This window comes from Falco naumanni, chromosome 5 (assembly GCF_017639655.2).
Source record: "Falco naumanni isolate bFalNau1 chromosome 5, bFalNau1.pat, whole genome shotgun sequence".
Lineage (NCBI taxonomy): Eukaryota > Metazoa > Chordata > Aves > Falconiformes > Falconidae > Falco > Falco naumanni.
In genome coordinates, this window is record NC_054058.1 from 67,824,880 (window position 1) to 67,846,912 (window position 22,033).

At 35.1% G+C, this 22,033-nt stretch overlaps 1 long non-coding RNA gene and 1 other non-coding gene across 2 annotated transcripts in view; both read right to left on the minus strand.

Moving 5' to 3' along the window:
* The window catches only part of LOC121088995, a 121,065-nt gene extending 99,263 nt beyond the window's left edge, over positions 1–21,802 (minus strand). The window contains exon 1 of the long non-coding RNA XR_005828097.1: positions 21,745–21,802. This is a non-coding gene — a long non-coding RNA (uncharacterized LOC121088995). The remainder of the gene's footprint in view (positions 1–21,744) is intronic.
* Positions 14,979–15,148, minus strand: LOC121089698. Its single transcript, XR_005828325.1, has one exon. It is a non-coding gene; the product is annotated as a U1 spliceosomal RNA (small nuclear RNA).
* Positions 21,803–22,033: the final 231 nt, after the last annotated feature.

The window sequence follows — 22,033 nt, forward strand, 5'->3', positions numbered from 1 at the left end:
GAGATTCAGAAAAACTAAAACATACGGATGGTACAGAAAGTAACATTATCACAGGAAAAGTAGGAGCCTCCCAAGAAAATGTGTGAATTTTTTACCATATTGCAGCAGCCATGCAAAAGGCTGGTGCACAGAAAACATGGCTCAAGTGCCTCTTTTGAAACCTAACTCAGTAAGAATCTCTCTGTAAGAAGGCTTATATCATCATCAACAAGATTGCTTTCTGAAGGCCAAAGTGGCAGAGCCTTGAAAGCACAAAATGACATATCCACAGAGCTACAGAATATGTATGAGAACAATGGAATAACCAGGCAGGCATTGAAGCTTGCTGATGTCCTGGGAGTACATGGGCATCCCCTACCTCAACATGAAAAGACTCGCTTTAATGGATTATGAGTTCTCTTTCCTTTCTATCCCTGTAAATCAGACATTTAATGTCTGTACAGGCATTTTGTACTCATCTCGTAGGAATCAAAGAACAACAGTATTCCTGCAAATACATCAATATCCTCTTCTGGCTGACATAAACAAAGTTGCTCTTTCAACATCAAATTGAGGTTCTTTTTCTGCTTTTGGAGTGTTAAAGGGAGCATGTGAACAGATAACAGAATGATGTGCTGTTCCTGTGCTTTTGTAGGACTGAAGCCTTACAGAAGTTTTTTTACAGCAGTTCCATCAATGACCTCTTCATTTCCCGTTATTGCTGTATCAGTGGAAGGCTAGAAGGAATACCCAACAGAGACTGGTAAATTAGATGTAATTAAACACATCCATACATTTTTCTTCTAAATGTATCTCCTATAATGATGTAAGAGAAGGAATTTTCATGTTTCAGATGTTATACATTTACTGAGATCCATCCATAAGATCACCGTACGAGGGTTTTTTCTGTCCTTCAAACACCAACATGATGCCTACTGAAGCCGTTAGATTCTCAGACCTGTGTATTCAACAGCATTGACTGACCATAAGACGTGCAGCAGTGTTAACTGCTTTACAGAAGGATGTATTCTCTTCTCTTTTCTGCAGCCACAAAAAGTCTTGCACTCACATTGTTATTATAAACTCCAATAATTTTTTGGAAAATACATTAATTTTTAGAAAATACATGAAACACACTAAACTTTACCTTTTTAAAAAAAATTGTGACAATGAAGGAATGGAATTTTTTTGACTGACCTCCTAATGTAAACTGTGACCTTAGCATGTTAATTTAGTTATTAAATTAAACACATTCTGGAATTCTTTATTGGCACAAAAGCCAAGTGACGCAGTACAGCTTGCATCTGTGTTCATCCATGACTTTCCTTCAAAACAGCCTATGCAAACTTTTTAGAGGCTCTATGCAAACTTTTGAGACTAGTCCACAAGAAGTTCCAGCTCCTGAATAAGCCAGGAAATTCTCTGAGTGGACAATTGACACCTTCCAAAACAATCTCAGGAAACAGTCTAACTGCTTGATAATGCAGTCATGTTCAACTGCCTAAGAACATTCCTGCATGTTACTTAAATTATTACTATAACATAGCCAAACAAAAATTCTTTTAGAACAGAAAACGGTGGAAGATTACTTGACTAGACTGGATTTTTCTTTCTTAAGGAACACACTTTTCCAGGCACTTACTGAAATTTATGGGCACAGTTCTGCCATTGAAACTCCAGCAAAGTGGTTCCAAATCTGCACCAATATAGGTTACAGCAGGACTACATCTCAGTTTTTTTAAACATTTCACACAGTACTTACTTTCATGAGGACCTATTGAAAGAGAAATAACGTAAACCGTATCATCCCCTTCATCCCCCACGGACAGTTAAGATTAAGTCCACATTATTTCTGCAGTGAGAAACAGAGTATAAACTTTAAGGGTTGTGTCTCTAATCTTGAAAAAAAAAAAAAAAAAAAGAAAATAATTCTACATTTGTTTCAAGGGTTTCATAGGATTCATGAGCAAGAATGAAGCCTGTGTGCTGGCTGTTCTCCATGACACTGCTGTACAAGTTTGTAACCATATGAGGAAAAATAAAGAAAATGCATGTATAGCTGAGTTATGGGATACATACTGGATGCAAAAACTCAGATTCAACTTGCTCTGCTGACTTGGAACACAGAGAGGAAACCCAGTCTTCTGTATTTCAGACACACACCAGAATCGGCAGACTTTCATGTGCAATCTGAATACTTTCTCAACAAGAGATATAGATGCTCGGGTACTAAAATAAGTTGCAAAAAATACCAAATACAAATTTAGTATCTGTGTAAAAGAAGTCATTTGATCTCTTATCTCCCAAGACTCTGTCTTGGGTAACATTTCTAAGCTGGTTTTCTCAGTTTGTCCATTTGAGAGGTTTTCCACTCCATACAGAACATTCAGATGTTTGCTGAAGCACAAAACAGGACTGTGAGATAATTCATCTGCCACAGAGTATTTAGGGTACTTATCCTAGAGATGTGATATACAGTCTGTGATCTAGAGAATATCCAAGTAGTTTACACAAAGTGAAATAACTTAAACAGAAAAGGCCTAAGCTATCTTTATCTTGGATATAAAACATGATGATTGAGAACTTTCTCATACTTAGATTTGAAATTCCTGAAGCACAGCAGAATGATGAAGCTATCTTCTTCCATAGCCATAGGAAAAAGCTATGAATATGTGTTACTTTGTAACATGGAAGACACTGTTATTTTGTGAGTGCTGTGTAAGTCCACCAACTAATTTTCTTTTCCTAAATATACTTAAATATGTTTTCCTTTTGCCTCAGATTAGAAAAGAAACCTACTTTTGCTTTGGCCAAGTATGGAATCTGGGCCAAGAGTTGTTTGTTTTGGTGATAGTAATGAAAAACTCACACTACTTCATTCAAGAAGGATTCCTTTTCAAGTTTTATAGATGTCCTGGAAAAATAATTAATCACACAGCTCTGTTGTGAACAAATATTTGACAATGGCACGGGAGTAACCCATATGGAGTGTGTTAGGATTCAAAATCTTAACAGCAGAAGCATGCCAGCTTTGTAGCAGTTGACTTTTTATGTGAGAGTGATTACAGCTGGAAGCACACTAAAAATTAACAACACATAACTAAATCACATTAGTAGGAGCTGCAAAACTGAACTGAGTCACAATAAAAGCACAGAAGTTGATACTGCAGTATTTAACTATGTAAAGCCATATGTATTTCTTGTTGAAATATGGTTTGGGTATTTTTAAATGTTTTTATCAACAAGACAAATCTATTTTAAAATATGTCTGTTGTATATCTGTTGTGCAAAAATTTTGTTCACATCCAGAAGTGAATTATGCTTATTGATATTCAGTGATCTATGCACTGGACATTCAGGCTTCTGATGTCTGATGCTCATGTAGACTTCCCAGTTATTCAGGCCATATCAAGTGGAAAGGGATGGGGTGGGGGAGAAAATGGAAAAGAGAAATAGTGAGAGAGATGGGAGCATGAGATAACAAAACAATTTTTTACTGTGATGCTTTAAAGAGGAGGTGTGAAACTCATGCATACTTCCCTGGAGTCTGAGTCATCCAATACCCCTCAGCATTTGAAGTAACGGTCTAAGTGAGCAGAAGAGAAAAGAAGTATTATGACTACATTAGATCATTCTTGGTAGATTTCTGAATTCTTTTTTCTTGTACAAGTCCAAGGCATAGGAAACTGCAGTCTTATCCATGGAGACCAAATTCAACAGCCATATTGAGCTTTTTCGCAGAAAACAGGACAGCAGCTCCCACACAGCCTCCAGGAAAGTGAGTGTGATGATAACAAAGCCAGGTGAGGGGGCTTGTGGAAAGTACTTTTTCTGACAAGAAGCAGAACTGTACGTAGGATAAGAAGGAATTAAATAGCCTTTTGCTTTTTTTGTTGTTTTGTTGGGGTTTTTTGTTTGGTTGGGTTTTTTTATGAAGACTTCTGTTTTAGTAAAGTGTTACTTGTAGCAATTCAAAATTATTAGTCCCTGATAACATTACCACTGTGTCCACAGACAAGTCTGACAACTGTTGTATTTCTAGTGCTGTTGGAATAGCTAGGGGATGTGTAGGAGGCAAATTTGGAAAATAACCTGTCCAGAGGTAATTATGGAGGTTAATGCGAAGAATATGCTTGTAAGGATATTACAACTGGTGCACCAGATTCACAGCTTACTGAAGTCATACAATATTCCTCAGTGCAGTGTCAGTGGGAACAAAGATACTGAAATGAAAACCCAAAGCCCACAGAAGAAAAAGAGTTTCTTAATTATTTTCACTCTGGTGTCTAAGGTTTCTACAGTAAAGTACAGTGAGGATACTTAAGCCTTCAAAGAACAGTATGTTAAGAAAAATACAAGTTTTCCCATGTGTTTAAAACTAAAATCTTATAACAATCAACATTCCTACAAAACATTCTGCTGATAACTTCTGGCTTATCACTGGTTGAGATCTGGTATTATTCTGTTTTGATCAATAACATTTTTCTTGTTTAAAAGTGCCATCTTTATCTGAATTTAATCCTACAAATCACCTTCAAACTCCAATTTCCATGCAGAATTCTTTGTAACATCCTCCCACATAACTCAGAACATGTTTTTTGACCCATGTATAAAGTTTTGACTCCATCAATCTTATTTTACTTTTGGCCAACTTCAACCAACTCCTATTAGGACAGAAGGCCAAATCCTTATTTGCTCGCCTTTGCATTCCTTTCTGTGCACCTTTGCCATTCCTTAGTAACAGCTTAATTTGCTGACAAGAGTAATTTATATTCAAGATCATCTCAGACAAACTATTTCACTGAACATTAAAGGAGATGACACAGGAGACTTAAGCATCTCTTAAACAGTTTCTATGAAAAACTAAAAAAAACCCCAAACAAACCCTAAGTTTACTTTTATTAAAATTCCTTCTATTTGCATCATTGAAGTTAATTCCCAGACAGTTATTGCTTTCCAGGCAAAAGCATTGCTGTCCAAAATGATATCTGAACACACACTTTTTCAATTTCAGTGGCAGACATGCTACTGAAGGTTTGCAAAAAGCCACACTGCCTGATATTAGTACTTGTTTTCTGTGCAACATAGCATGACAGATCTGGCAGATGCTTTGTGCTTGTGACTTGATGCATATTTTCTGTATTTTCTTGAATGTCTAAACCAAAAATACAAATAACTTTTGTAAGTTCAAGTGGTTTTCATGATGATCAAAAATCAGTCATGTGTGACTAGGTCTAGGTGCCACAAAGTTACGGCTCGTTTAGCTGTTGTTCATTCAGGAAGAGCTAAAGCATTTTAAAATAGATTTCAAAACTTCATAGCAAAATTCAGTATGAAAATACATTTCAAACAGCTTGCCATTCCTTTAAGCAATTTAATTTCCTAATTTACTGCTTCAAACTAAACCAATTTAATTAAGATTTAAACCTTATGAAAAGTATCTACATAGCGGACTTGTACCAAATTGAAAGAACTCTTAAAAGTTGAGCTAGAAAAGTAGGACTCATTTAAATTCTAACACCAAAGTCTGTCCCAGTCAAAGTGAGAATGTGAGTGTGCATGTGGAAGTCATCTGTGTTTATCTGGCTTTGCGAGTTGTTTCCCAGACTTCAGTAGTTAACAGTCTGACTTAAAAGCTTTGTTACCTGGAGGATCACGTAAACTTTCTTGTTACTGAGCCAGCTTTAAGAATTCAAAATGAAGCTCCCAATCAGTAAGTGAAATTTTCAAAGCTCTCCCTTACACCTATTAACTCAACAGCCATTAGTCTTGTCCACTTAAAGAAACATTTTAGGGCCAGCACTTGCTTAGCTATTTATCCGAAATTTTGTAAGCACTTACAGCAGTAAAAGTAGGAAATTGTATCTGTAAGGGATTTTTAAATTCAAAAGAAATAAGACTACGTGGTCAGTTTAAGCCACTCTGTATTGACCTGAGGAAAAAGAAAATCAAGACTACATTCAACATAAGACTTCAGTGAGTAGATATCAGCAGATCAAATTTGGAGATAAAGAAAAAAAACATAAGCCAACAAAGTTTGTATTCTGTTGTCTTTACATAATCAGATGTTGGCTGAGAACTGGACAGGGTATACACCAAGATGGAAAATTATTATGGGCCCATCAATATTTTAGGAGGCTTGAGAATTTTGAAGGAGACAGCGGCAGCATGCATGAAGGGACTGTGACCATTGATCCACAAAGATACACAGGTATGTAGTTATCCATGACTGATGAAACTATCTTACAAATGTCTTTCTACTGATCTTCCGCTGGTATCATCGCCATGGAGTTTACGGTGCAGTTGTCACACCAAGAAAATACGACATTTATAAAAACACCTCAAGTATATAGCCACATTCCAAGTTCCATTCTCTACCCAAGATCTGGGGAGCCAAAAATACAAAATGTTTCTTTACCTACGGAACAAAGTTAAAGTTTCAAAACCTGTACCCTTAGTCCCAATACCTTCATCTTACTTCAGACAAGACTGTACATATCAAACGTACTTTCAGAGAGCATTCTGGAATTATGTGTAAAATGTGATAGAGTAACATGTAATACATGAGTGCTTAGGCATCTATTCAGCTCCTTAGCTCATCAGCTAATTAAACGTTCTCGGACAAGATGCTAAGCAAGATAGTAATCTGAGAAGCATACAGAGATTTATTAATAAAGAACTTTCAAGAAAAAAGAAAGACTAAATTATCAGGGGTTTTTAACTAGAAAAAGGCCACAGAATCTGCCACTGTTTTTCCAATCGAACTAAATAGTCCAGCAGGGACAGTATTTCAGGCAAACAGCTTATCTGAAAGAATAGTTCCCTGATTAAACCAGCAATGATAAATCATAGAGTATTCTCTAGTGCAATGCACTGTTTTAGCCATATAAAATTAAAGAAAAGCATATGAAGATGCTAGGCCTTAGAGAATATATATTGTGAAAGGGAGTTTTGAAGTCTGCAGGGAGTTGTTCTTCTTTCTCTTTTTTTGTTTAATGATCTCAAGGTGGTTTGTACTTTTTGTAGTTTGGACCTACTCCCTATAAATGAAGAATGATTCTGAAGAAAATGAGTGTGATCATGATTAAAACTATATTAACAATGGCAAGTTATTTTTAATAATTACATATAATATTTAACAGCAATGTAAAACCTCTAGTTTAGTACCGCTAGTATTGTTAAACTAGGGAACAGAAACATTTAAAATTGCAGAAATGAGATTATCTTAATTTGATCCTTCAATTTACTGCTTATTCTTGTATTTATACGTCAGTCTTTAGTATAACCCATATATATCGAGTTATACTCACATACACTTATGGGTTAATTTCCTGTCACTTTGTATTTTTACCACAAAACAAACCTCATTTATTGCTCAGAACAGGCATCACTCAATTAATAGTTGCTTTTTCATAGTTAAACTTGTGTCCCTGGACCTCATTAAAACGTACCATTCAAACAACGCACTACATTTTCCCTTCAAGGCGCATCTTTGTAGACCATCACTACTGTTGGAATGTGGAGTTTACAAACAGGAATGAAGCTGGTTTTAAAGGACACAGGAAGGTCTTCAGCGATCCAAGGAAAGAAAACACCCGACATCTGTATTTTGTCCCGCAAAGAACAAAATATGCGCACTGTGATGAGCAAGTCAACAAAAGGATGTTGTGCTTTCCCCTTGGAGCCAAGGCGGAAGATGCCATTACAAGACTGGGTTTACTACAGTTTGCTTCATAGGTAATCAAGAAAACATCTTGTAGTTCAACGTGATCCTAAGAGCATGATCATGGCTATAACTGCTAGCACTATATATGACTAATTGTAAAAGACTCTGGAGATCTCTAAGAGGCATTGAAGGAGAACATTAAAGCATTTCCCAGCAATTCATCCCATGTCATAAGCAAAAGCAGTCAGGGGTCAGAAGAAGTTATAACCTTTTTGTACACCAAAAGAAGGATGTGCCCTTCTTAGAGCTTCCCGGAATCAATCTTCTGTGAAAAGTATGGTTAAAGTAGCCAGGAGGGATAAACATGAGAGGGAAGTGAAAAGGTGAAAAAATATACATGTACACTTACCACTAAACTATGAAGTCAGGATCCCTTATAACCAAGTCACAGATGAACACAAAGGAGAAACTATTTAATCTCCTACATGTTACTGTGAGAAGTCTAGGTAGTAAACAAATGAAAATGGAATTGCTCATGTCTGAGATGAGTTTGACCTACTTTGGAATTACTGAATTTGCGTTGTGATATTCAGTACTTCCTAAATGAAATCACACTATAAGATTTACATTACTGGAGCCTTTTCAATTGGTGATTATAACCTATTTAGAAGAAGTCAGCAGGGAAAAAAGGAGAGGGGTGGTATAATGTGTTAAAAATATCTTTAACAGATTCTAAGTTACTGACATTGTGAATCAAATACACTTTAGCAATTAGGAGTTGCTGTGGTAATAAATAAAGCACTACATGTGGAGCTGCAGATTACCAAATCGCACTAGACAACAGGATGATCAACCTTTTAAAGAGCAATATACCATGCACAGGTGGAAAAAGATGCATTATTGTCAGGGATTTCAGTTCTTACTGACATGCGTTAGAAGTCACATACAGAGAATGCATCTTTCAAAACTTTCAGGATTTACAGGATTATAGATCATAATCTGAAATAAAAATGTTATGTCTAATATAGAGGAACTACAGGCTTTTGTCTCCGCATATAACGAACCATTGATCTCAGAGCAAAAATTAACTGGTACAGTACAAGAAATAATGAGTCAATTACGTCTGAGAGTGCAGAGCAAAGTCCCAGCCTCCACCATATTTACAGTTCATTTAAATTTTATAGGCTAGCTTCATGAAGTTGATAACAATTATGAGAAAATTCTACTGGGAGAAAGTAATTAAATATGACTGATAATTGGGAATTCCTTAACTGCCAAAAATGTCAAAATTTCTGCTGAGGACGAAAGCTATGCTAGCTAGAGCAGACATAGAAGGAAACTGAAAGCATCAGTTAATTAACTTATAATTATGATAGAAAAGAGGAGGAGCTGATAGTTGTAAATATATAGAAAAAGATAGGAAATAGAAAAGATTTATAAGGGAAGCAAAGAGAAATCTACAGTCTGTATATCTACATGATTGATAGTTTTTAAAATATGTTTTTCAAACTATTATACATATTTGGAGTATATCAAGTGGTTGGATGATAAGCTTCATATTTTCAGTGTAGGTAACTTAGACTTCCACATCCTGAAAATTGATAGGTAGTATTACAGACTTGAAAGGTTAAAACATGCTAAATATATTTTCAAAAAATTAAATATTACTGTAATAAGGTAATGCTTCTCATGTTGGCCCATATATTTTATTTCTTGAATAGATGCTATTTAACCTTTTTAATCAATCACTTGAGGAAAGACAATGTAAACATATTGTTATAAAACTTACTATTGATATAAAAATCAAGAGAATCAGTAGTAGCAAAAAGACTGTGTCACAGATGCAGGATGAACTCAGTTTCTCGGTAAACATACTGTGGGAAAATTATGTGTGTTTCAACATTGCCAAGTAGAAAGAACATAATTATGAACAAGGAATGTAAGTCATTCTTCAGGACTGGGAATTCTAAGGAATGAGAGAAATATTGAGTGACTTAGAGGTCAGCATGGCTAATTACTTGAACATGAGTTTTAATTGCGGAATACAAAAGTCCTTGAAAGTTTTAGTAAGAAAATGCAAAGTATGAGTGAAAAGTTTATATTACATGTGTACTGGCACTGAAGCCATCAGTGCTAGATCATTGTATCTAATTATGTGTTCAAAGAAAGAGGATGGAAAATAATAAAAGGATTGGAAAAGTCCAGGAAAATGATTAAGGGACCGGAGAACATCTCTTACAGGGGAAAAAAAGAAGAAAAAAAAGAAAAAAAAAAAAAAAAGAAAAAGAAAAAAATTGAAGGTTAAGAAATGACATGATCAGTGATTAAACATTCTTTCCTGATGAAATCTAATAACAGAGAACTTCTCAACCAGAAAACATAAGGACAATAATCCCTTGTTATTACTCTTCCCAAACATTACCAGCATTTCTGTGGGATGATTCTGATTCCCAGGGATACCCATTTTAATTCCTCAAAATCCTTTCCTGAAGGTAATTTCTGATCTCCATATGATTCTAATTCTGTTTCAGAATAAGAAATAGCTGGGCAATTTATGCCGTAATTATCTGTTGAAAACTTCATCCTGGGGTCTGATAATGAAAATTTTGAGTAGTTAAAATCAGCCTGCCTTCTAAGCATCTAAGAATGCCTCATGCACAATCCTGACCTGAGGTGTCACCTTCCAAACTACTTACAAACTTTCTGTACTTTTAATACACATGACCTCACAGAGTTTCTCAAAAATGGAGGAGTGCTTTCATCTTCATTTTATAACTCAGCACGAGAAAAATTGGGCCTTTGTGGTCTATCCAGAGTCACAAATAAAACAGTGGTTAGTAGTTAGAATACAAAACAGATCTTTTGACTTCTAAATTGTGTTCAAGCTACCATTAGACTTCCCTGCTAATAAGGTATATTGATTAACAGTTACTTCATTATATCCACATTATAGTATCTACAGACTCTGACTTCCTATTCAGAACTCTGGTCTTCAAGTTGCAATTTATTTAGTCAAATAAACCAGAAATAATTAAAATGAAATTAACATGTAAACACTGTGGGCTATTCAGACATTAAGCTTTAGGCAACATGAGAACCTCAGCATAAAATAACCAGTTCTCCTCTAAAATGTAGAGGAGAGATAGGTGATATCTGAGTGGGATTTTGATGTTCCTGGTCCCAAGCTTAGAGACAACCCTCTAGGCACTAGGCATACAGTGCATATGGAAAAGTTTCCATGTGCTGCAGTTTATGTCCTAATCTAAACAGTACAATATAAACTAGGGCATGCGTTATTTCACGGATGACACAGTTTTCAAGTTACGACAGTTTAGTAGCATCCCAGGCTCTTGGTTCCCACACATTCCTCTACTTTTTCATTTTCCAGAGCTGTCATCAAAAGCAGCTTCAGACTGCTGGAGGACACTGAGAGAAAAGAAAAAAAAAAGAAAAAAAAAGATATGTAATAATTTAGATAATAAATTGTGATGGATCCGTGTTATGACACTATCTGTTACTATGATGATAGGTCAGGGTTGTAGTCAGGCAGTTTAGAGCAGTTAATTTAAGAAAACAAAATAGTTCCCAGCAGATTGCTAAAGGCCATTACAAGCAATAGAGAAAATCTTTCCTCATCCTCTCCAGTGCTCAGTCTCTGCCTTCTGCCATGATGAATCATAATGATATACATTTTTTTCAAATTAATTTCTCCAAACCCAGACTATTTCCTTGAGAACAATCTATCTACCTACCCTGATGAAAATTAAATTGATGTCAAGGTCCCCTTGTTTTAGAATTGTTTGGTCCTTTGGTTGCTGTCTTTGAATTGGTTTGATTCTAGTCAGCAAAATGTATTTTCAATAAGTCACATTTGCTGAGCAAATGAACATATGCTTTACCACCTCCTGCTTAACTGAAATAATTTAAGATCCATGCTTCAAGCCTGGACACTTGATTTTCCTCTTTTCATATATGCTGAATTGTCGTTAGTCCTTTTATGAATTATTAACTATTGCATGCAGTAGCGAACTTTTATTTTTTATTTAGCATTTTTCTGCATTACCATTGAAGAGTTTCATTTAGTGTGAAATATGATATGTGATTTTGTTTTCCTTCCAGAAGTTCAATTATCAGTATGGATGGGAACAGAAGGAAAAGTACACTACAGCAAAATGGAAACAAGGTGCTAAAACACTAATTCAGAGATGTGCTTTTCACACAAAGCCTTTTCATAACTCATTTGTTGTCAAATTCACCAAGAAAAAATACTTGAAAGTTACAAATGCTTTGAAGAAACATGTGGAAATAAATTTACAACTGATTTAAAAAAATAAAAAGCAGATTCTGCTCTAGGCTGAATCTGTTAATGTCATACCAGTTCCAAACTGAGAAAGACTTGGTGATACAACCTTTATTGCTGAAAACCTAGTTACATACCAAGGGGCACACACAGGTTTGTTTGCTACATGCTGCATCTGTACCTATACATATTAGTTTCTGGACTGAATCTAGTTCACCTTCCAGTGACAAAATGACATCAGCCTGTATTTAGAAAATATCACTGTGTTAATTCAGATTATTCAGGTATGTACTTTAAATTAGGGAAAAAAACCATAAAAGTACATAGGGAATACAATCCATTCTAGGTCAGGATTATTATAAATAGTTCAATATTCATGAAAAGTGTGTTCTCTTCCTGGTCCAGGTCAATAAAAAAAAAAAAAAATTATCACCTATCTCTTAATCCAGAATTCTGATGGGTTAATCTATGGTTATGCTACATGTCACCATGCACTGTTATGTTTGTTAAAATATTACTGACACCCTCTGCAGTTCAGAAAATTTGGATTCCTTTAAACTGTCATCTGTAGATAGATTTATTCTTAAAGTTTGTCTTCTGTAACTTAAATTTAACAGATTTTCTGTTCCAGCCATCAACATCCAAGACTTCACTGTGTTCTTTCTTGGTTTTGCAGAGATTAAAAGGATTTTAGTGGTAAATTGAGAAAGATAATGTCTCTTTCTACCCTGTACTATGCACTTTTAAAGATGTTTTTTTCTTGTTGCCACAAAAATCTGTTCAAAGCACAGCATCTTGTTTCAAAGAACATAAATAACTCGAAGCAAGTTAATGGTCCCTCACTTTGATCAGGCATATCCCCTCCTGTACAAGTAGCACAATGAAACCAGTCAAATAATGCATGTAAGTAACAGGCCTTTTGTGTTATTAAAAGATAGATCAGCTTTGTGCCTACACTCTTTTGTAATAATGAGGAGACAAACACTGCTGCATCTGAACCCAGTTTTCATTTTATTTCTGTAGGAGGAATGATGCTAGAAAAAAAAAGACTGTATAATTATCCTCGCTAATGTCTGCAGCACAAAGCAGACCATGCTTCTGATTATAAGATATACCAAGGAAGGAGTTTATTTGCTTTTTTTGCAGGAATGACTATACACTGGACCAGTCACCATTATGCCCACATCCTGGGCAAAATTCAGCTGGCTCCACCATTCGCAGTAGCAAACAACAGCATCCAGAGTGACTGTCTGACAATTTTCACAATCTGGCGATTGTCCCAGATTTGCAGGATTTTACTTCATGTGATTAGTCCAAATGAATCAATCCAATTAATGAGATTTCCTCAGCTGAATCCTATTCAAGACATTGAGTGAAATCTATGTTTTATAAACTATAAAATATTTCTATAGTCTCATATAAAATTCAAAAAAATTATTTGTGGCATACTTTTTCTGTAAATAACATGAAAGTTGCTATTTAATCTGAATACAATTACTCACTGAGGTGCTGCATTGCAGGTGAGGGAAGACCGAATAAACAAAATCTATTTTTATGGGTCTAACTGCTTCACAGGTTTTTATTAAGGCTAATAAGTATTACCAAATCTAAAGAAATAGAAATGACAAAAATATTAGTAAATATATTGCTGTGTGATGGGACTCCAAACTGAGAGATAGAGTTGCTCCCCCTTTCCCTGAAGAACAAATACAAAGGCATACCCTCCAATCTCTTAAGAGTTAACTTGTTTACAATGCATTGCATAGGAGCAAAGTAGCTTGGTAATTAGGGAAAAATAAACTGTGCAGGAGGAGTCTGCCAAAACAAAGACACTCACTCATTTCTGGCAGGATGCAATTTCTGCTTTGCTTCCTCCAGTCCAGCCACATTCAGTGATTTGTGGGTTGGCCAAACCATCAAAACCCATTCTTCCGGCAGGGTCACAAGGAAATTCCTCCTTTCCATCACCACTGAAGCTTGACTATGCAGCTCTTCCCTTCTGCATGCATGACTCTGCTCAAGACCCTCTTGTCTCTGCCCTCCACTTGCAAGCTCTTCATTTTCTGGTTCATGCCTTCACCTGCCTTGTGCCCTCCGACTTTGACAGTATGTACAGGACTTTCCTGCAGGGCTCAGGAAGGTTTCTATGCTGATCTTGGTTGATGTTTGAGGATGATAAACAATTTTTTTCTCCTTCCAGGGCACTCCCAGAGGGCAACACTTGAGACCAAAGGTAACTGTCCTTCCTACTTTCTACTAATAAGATTTTCAAAGGATCACACACCAAACAGCATTTACACAACCAAATGAAAAGAGATATATTAAGTAACTTGGCTTGTCACGCCATTGGAAGTCAAATTTGAAAGGAGATTATTTTTGTGCAGCTGTAAATTACATTTCCCTCCTTAATGTTCTGAATGTTCAGTTGGTTACAAGGTCGATCTTACTTTTCTTTTTTTCCCTAAACTCTTACTAATTTCCAAAGCCAGAGAGAGTTCAAAATGTAATTCAATCTGTACAACACAGGCTATAGTTTCTAAAAGATTGCAAAACCAGAGCGAACACAACAACATTTATGGCTATTTGGGAAATAATCTATAGTAAACATCTTCTTATATTAATCACCCATATAAATTACTACAACAAAATTAACTCGGAAAATAACAGCATCAGAAGCCAGGATTCAGATGCTCAGAATTTAGTCACCTGCCACTATAATTCTTCAAAATGTTCATGGTTGGCCTTACAATGGTGATAAGGTCAGCATATAGAAGTGCTGCTATTTCCTTGTGAAGTGACTGGGAGTAAACAACACACTGGGCAATGGTGAGGTGGAGATAGAAACTTTCTTATTTTATCATAAATCCAATTTTGTTAATAGTGAAGATAGATTTGCAAAGAGTAAATCTCATCTCTACCACTACTTCTCCTTTTCCTACTTCAGAAACTGAGCGTTATATATAGGTGTTCTGTTTTGTTCTTTGTCAAGTGACTTATCCTATTACTCCTGTGCTTCCATAGCTGCCTAGTATCTGGGCTGCCTACATCCTGTTTTCACAACACTTTCCCCATAGCAGAAATATACAGCCAGGTTTCCTTCAGCTGGGGCAACCAGAAGGGTTAGCACTTCCAAAGTGTTAGGGAAGTTCCAACCCAGGGAAGTCACCTTCTTGGTTACGGTGCCTCCCTTGCCAGGTGAGTAAAAGCAGTGTTCCTGCTGTGGCCAGCTTGCACTTAAACCAAGCACTTCAGTGTCCATCAGCTTGAGTCTACAAACGTCTATGAACTCCGTGAGAGCTAAACTAACCTGCAGTTGAAGCCAACATAAGATCCAGGGAGAATATTCCCATTGATTGTGCCAGCTTTGTTTTCTGGTAGAGTGACATCTGCCTTTGGGCAGGTCAGCCTATGAATATAATTCACATAATCTTTTAAAACAAAACAACTCCCCTCAACAAACAAAACAAAACAAAAACAACAGAAAAAAAAACCCAACAAAAAATATGTATAATAAAAAGCATTTCCACAAGCTATGTGGTAACAGCTTTCTCCTGACAAAGCTTTTCACCAGACAGAATATCATCTACTGAAACCACAGAATCATTAAACTACTAAGTTTGTCATGATTTTTTGAGTTATATTTACAGTAGTTGTTCTTCCATCTCCCCCTCACAGCCTTTAAATCAACTAAGAACTGTTTTCTGTTCAAAGCAGTAGAGAGGTCATGAAAGCTGAAGATGTTACTTGTGGAAAGAATCAGTTCATGAATTTAAAAGACAAATACATGACAAGCTAAAACAAAAAAATAAGTTGACTATTTTACTTCATGGCACACTATCTCAGCTCCTCTCTGCCATAAACTATGACCAGTGTAAATAATGAACATTAATGAGAATACGGCCAAGTACGGACTAAGAAACTTTGTGTTCTGGCTCCATTACTGACCATAAGAGGGTCCCAAGGTGCTATCAGAAGATAAATTTTAAATTGCTAAAATAAGTTGAGACTCCCACTGCACACAAAAAGAAGCTCTGTTCATATATAATTATAGGATTACGACCTATTTTCCTACTCAAGATTCGATCCGTAGGTTTGCTAAGCAGCCTCAGCTTATATGCAGTTCCTGAGAGGGCTTATTCTCCTTCTAAATAATTTCTTTATATAAGTATATTTTTAAAAAAGCATTGCATTAAAAGCAGGAATTATTACTATTCCACTATTTACTGTCTTTTCAAGTAATCCAGTTTGCATCATAAAATATCCTTTCAATGGCCAGTGCTTGAATAAATATAAACATCCTAAAATTCCATCATTCTGTTTTGTTATATTTTTATTACCTGTTTGACATTTGCAACATCACTTTTTTTGCAACTGCCCATGATTATTCTATTTCAACTGTTCCAGTCTGCTATTTTACACAGTTTGCAATTTACATAATTTTTGGATTTTATATTTTACACCTATCAACCTCAGTCCCTAAAACTATGTAATTTATAGAAGAAATTTTTAACACATTCTTTGGGATCAATGTTTTCATAACCTCTTTGTACATAACAATTCCTTTTACAAACACCTGAAAGCCATCTGTGTTATTATTTGCCAGGTAAGATAATCTCCTTTTTCTTTTTTCACATCACTTTGTTTTGGTGAGGAGGGTTTTTTTTGTTTGTTTGTTTTCTTGACTTTTGGCCTTTTAAAATCTTTTTTGGTTTGCTTTGTTATTTATAAATTCTTTTGCAGACAGTAAGCATAGTGTCTTTTTCAGACGAGTCAAACAAGGAGTCATTAACCTAAACCCATATTCAAAAATATGAAAATTATATTGTGGTGAGAAAGGATGAAGAAATACTAAAATAGTACAAGAACATAGCTTTAAAATATTTTCACATGTAATCATGTACCTGCTGATGTTATAATAAATAAGAATAGACCCCTAGTGATAACTACAAATTAATTTCAAAGAAATTATAGAATCAATTAAATATGCTGCTTTCTCCACACTTGGAAGATAAATCACTTAAAATATGTGATATGAAGACAGAATGAACTGAACTGACATACATGAAAAAATTAATTCAGCTGTCTTCATCTTGATTTCCCTTTCAGTTTTTCCTTATTTTCCCATTTGTTTTCCCTGTGGTATTCATTCTTGTATTGGTGGCAAATATTACCAGCTGCCTATCATCAAAATTACTAAACTCATTATCTTCTGAGCAGATTCTTTTGTGCCAACATAGCAATAGGGCAGATAATCCTACATACTATCCTTGTAACTATATATGGCTTGAATGAACTCTAATTACTCTGCAAGTAGAAATGAAAAAATTCTACATTTGTTAGTTATTACTGCTTGGTTTCCCCAAATACTTTCTATTAATAAAAGTAAGCTACTAGTGACTGAGATAATGAAAAATACTAGTAGATGGCAAGTCTTCAGATGTAAATCTTTATTTGTTTTTTCAGTGTCATTTACTGAGTGAAAGTACACATTCACATTAAATTTTACTAATTTAAACCACTATAAAACACTGCACATTAAAATCTGTTACCTAATGAAATTCTGTGATGAGTTATAGCATTCAAAAGGCTAATTTCTTGTCTTTTACCAGCTTTTCCATTGCATGCCTGACCAGAAGGAGATGTTAGATTAATATTTAAAACCAAACCAAACCAAAACAAAAAACACCAAAAACCCACAAAGAAGATAAACCACAAAAATAAAAAGTAAATCACAGAAGTCAGAAAAGGAAAACAAACTATTTCAAACGTAGCTTTCTTCTTGTGAACCCTTGCTTAGCCCTAGATGTGGTTAAGGGAGAGTTTGCCTGTATTAATACTACTATGCCTGTTCCTAAAGATGTTGTCTCCATGGACATTAGCAACTTTGATGGACTGTTGATTTGTCATACTTAACCCAGGGAAACCAGAGAGAACAAAACACAATGCAGGAGATCTCTGCTCTGCTTTCTGTTCATGAGCCACATAAAAATTTTTGCTTGTGCCCATAAAAGGCAGAACATCCTCCAAATGTGGGCTCCTCCAGCAGAAGCTGTTTCCCTGCAGAATGTAGGTCACTGTGTATACATTGGGGTAGAAGATAATTGTGGGGAACTGCAGCAGGATTAGACTTTACTAGAATCTCCTACACATTCAGAATGTACAACTGAAGCCAAAGCCTATAAACTGTTAGACATTTTGTGTGTGATTAACCATCACTTTGTTTATGCTAGCTGTAATTAGACCACATAACAAGACAGCATCACACAAGCAGGCTGTATTGTAACTAAACATTACTTTTTAGGAGTTTTGCAAACCCATGGTAATTTTGGAGTGACTCTACCAGAATATATTGAAGAAATACTGAGAGTATGTGTATATTTTGTTTATTGGTATTCTCCTGCAGAGTTATTTCCATACGATTTTCCTTTTGTGCAATAAACAAAATTGCTTCATCCCTGAAATAGCTCTGTTATGGAAGTGTAAGTGTCAAATGTCTTTCTGTTTCTCAGGTCAATGTTAAAATATTTGCCATTACAGCCAAGCTTTAGTTTGCACAAAACCAGCAAACTAAACCTTTCATTCCTTAAGTGCTTTTCTTTATCTGTGAAAAACTAAAAAATGTCCTTTTAACTGGCACTGGTGGCCTTGGGGAGTGTTTTACAGTACATTTTTACAAATGCTTAGTTCAGGTTTATTGGCCTCACAGCAGAGATTACAGAAGACCACACAATTGGAATGATCATTTCTCTTTGCATTAGCAGAATACATTTTGAATGGCAGCAGCAAATCTTAGGGGAACCTGTACTAATGAATGATGCTTCATGGAAAAATTTTCAACATTTAAGAGGGAGCATTGAGGGGAATCTTCAAAATCCAGAAGTCAGAGTGAAAGCGAGTCAAATTGGGTTTCTAATTCCCTGTGTTTTGATGTTGGTGGGGGTTTTTCTTCCATTTAGGCCCCTATCTCCCAGTCTTCAATAGTTTATAAGCACATTTTATAGAGTAAAAACAAAAATCATGATCTAAAGCTCATGGGTAGAAAATTACTCATGTAGATGCAGCAGAACAGACGTTTCTGCATGAGAGAGACTTTCCTTGCCATAGCAGTCTGGCATGTCATATTGTTTGGGAAAATGTGTTTCAGCAAAGGACACATCCACAACAAATAAGTTTTATGGAATCCTAAAAACTCCTTTGGCATTACAGAGAAGGTTGTTGTCTTCTCTTGAATTGACATGTATATATGAAGCGATTTGATCCCTCCTTCTTTATTCTATGAAAGATATATATGAATAACTGCTATTCCTCGGGTTTGAAAGCTCATCTTTTTTTATTTATCTTTTGGCTGCTCACTTCATAATCACATCATAAAGAATCATCAAACTAGACTTAGAAAAATTATTATATCATCTCTTCAATCCTCTTTCAAAGTTAGCATATTTTACAATTCTCCCACAGAGGCTAGCACAGACAACTGTCTTTTGCAGAAATTATGTGAAAATATAGGAACATGGGTCAATCTCATCCATATTCATTGACTTTCCAGGGACATCTTTCACAAGGAATGAATTTGGAGGCATAAACAGTAGTTAAAAATAAATGCTTAAAAGCTAGCCCCTTATACTGTTTTCATTACATGTCTGAATAATGCAAAAATGGGGAATGAAAATGCAAAACATATTGCCATGATCTCTAAGTAGCACTGTTTATTAATAAAGTAGTTAAAACAGTTTTCAAATAAACTGTCAGCCAGCCAAAGACAACTTCTGTGAAATATAAAAAATGTATACCATATTTTAAGTAAACAAAAAATTACTTTATGAGTGTGTTCTGCATAATATCACACAAGAAGATTTAATGAAAATCAAAAGCTAAATAAGTGAAATCACTGAATTATGTGAGCTTGTCACTCTGGAAGTCTTAGGCACAAAAAAAAAATTATGTAAATTAAGTCTGGAAACCAAAGACTTTATCAACCCAATATTCAACACCACAGAGACTGGATAAATTCCTGCTTCTTGTGTCCTGAAGATTCAGAAAAACCTCTGAAAAAACTGGATATTTGGTGAATTAAAGAGCTTTTTCAATATTTAGAATAAACTAACATTAGTATAAACACAGCTCTTTAACTAGTAGATCACAAACTTTCCTACTGTAATCTTCTACAAATAGCCTATAGTCTCTGAATAATATCACTAGCTTGCACAAGTTAATTTAGCCAGTTTGAAGATTTGGGGTAAAGACATATTATACACTAAATAGTGTATGAAATTGTTCTTCCAGCCACTTCACATTGCAGTAATTAATTTTTTTGTATAAAAGTAATTTCATGATGATTGCAATTTGAACACACTGAACTCTCAGAATCCCTTTTCAAATACGAACACATAATCTTTACAGAACAAAATGTAACCAGTTTTTATGTCAAATTGTTTCTTGCTCTTGGCTGAGACTGGGGAGATGATACGAGCTTGTATTTTAATTTAGCTTGTATTTACTTCCTTTTGAGGATTAGGAATTGGGATTATGACAGTCATATAGTCTGGATGATAACTTTGAGTATTGAGAGATATTAATTAAAATATAAAACCAGAAACCTATGAGTTCAATGTCAGTGACTTTATCAATCCTCTTAGTCATAAGAATTTAGGAACCATTTTAAAACCACAGGACATGATTCTCATAAACTTAAAAAAAACCAATTGTACATTTTTTATAGAAAAATAAACTCAGTGTGTGACTTTAGAATGATATGAAAACTCCATTTCTGTTTTAGAAAATGTAGAGGTTTTTATTTCTTTAAAATACTAATGTCATGCAATATTCATCCAGGCTTTATATTGATATTTGATAATAGATCCAGCTGGCAAAGAAATACTTATAGGAAAAAATAATAATAATAAAAAAAAACAACCAAAAACTCAAAAAATGCTGACAGCTGAAATGAAAATATATCTATTTTTTGATGCTGGTCGTGTCCTAAAATATAGCATCACAAGAATTAATATGACACAGTAAAATTTAATTATATGTTTCATATAATTGGCAGCAGTTGAAGAAATAAAAGAGTTTGCAAACTTCTTTGATTTAGTGTATGGTTGGGTCTGATTAGCTTTAGTTTATCAGAAAAATATGGCCAAATGACAGCTAGTGTAATTCCCTTAACTTTAGGACTAATGAGTCATTAATGAATTTGAAAGACAGAACAGGAAAAAAAAAATGTTTTCCAATCTAGGACTTTCCTTTTACTTTAAAAACTTGATTTACCAAACAAATAAATATGGAATTATTTTGGTTCCCGGTTACACGGAGCTAATAAGCTTTCTGTTTATAAACCAAACCAGCCATGAAAAAAAAATAATTCATATTTCTCTAAATAAACAGTGAAATTCTTCATTTCAAAAATGTAGGTTTTCTCTAGCATTGGAAGGCATAGGTAAGCAAAGTTCTGGAGTGCTTGCCTTAAACTCAGGAATTATAGCCTGATCTTTTTCCCCATGCAAAATATTAACCTTTGCCAAGTACATAAGACAATAATTAAAACCAGGTCTAAATCCTTTATCAATCAAGATTTCAAAGATGTTGTAACAGACAGATGCTATTTCAAGCTAAGATGAAAGAAAGCTTTACGTTAGCATGATGACAATTTATGCAGTATATGGCTCTACAACCATAGTTAAACAGAGGGAAGATTTAAAAATTGTGCTTTGTTTGAAAAAGGAGAACTAGCTCCCTGCTTGCAATTAGTAGGTGAAAAGCCAGGAGAAGAATTTCACTGATAGATACTTTGAAAAAGTACCTTACATATGTAGCTGATAGGTTGAAAGTGAATCAAAGCGTCTCCAGAGAGAATGAGCAGGGGCTGTACTTGAAAAATGATCATGAGACCTCAAGGGAATGAATCTCTTCCAAGTGCTATTTCAAACAAAGCTGGCCAATAGGCAACAGAAGCCAGAAATATAGGGGGTGTGTGTGGGTGTGTGTGTGTGTGTTATGTTTTTTGTTTGGTGTTTTTTTTTTTTTTTTACCGTGGGCTGTATGACCTTCTAATTTAAACCACAAATAAGATGAAGAGTGCCCTTCAGCTC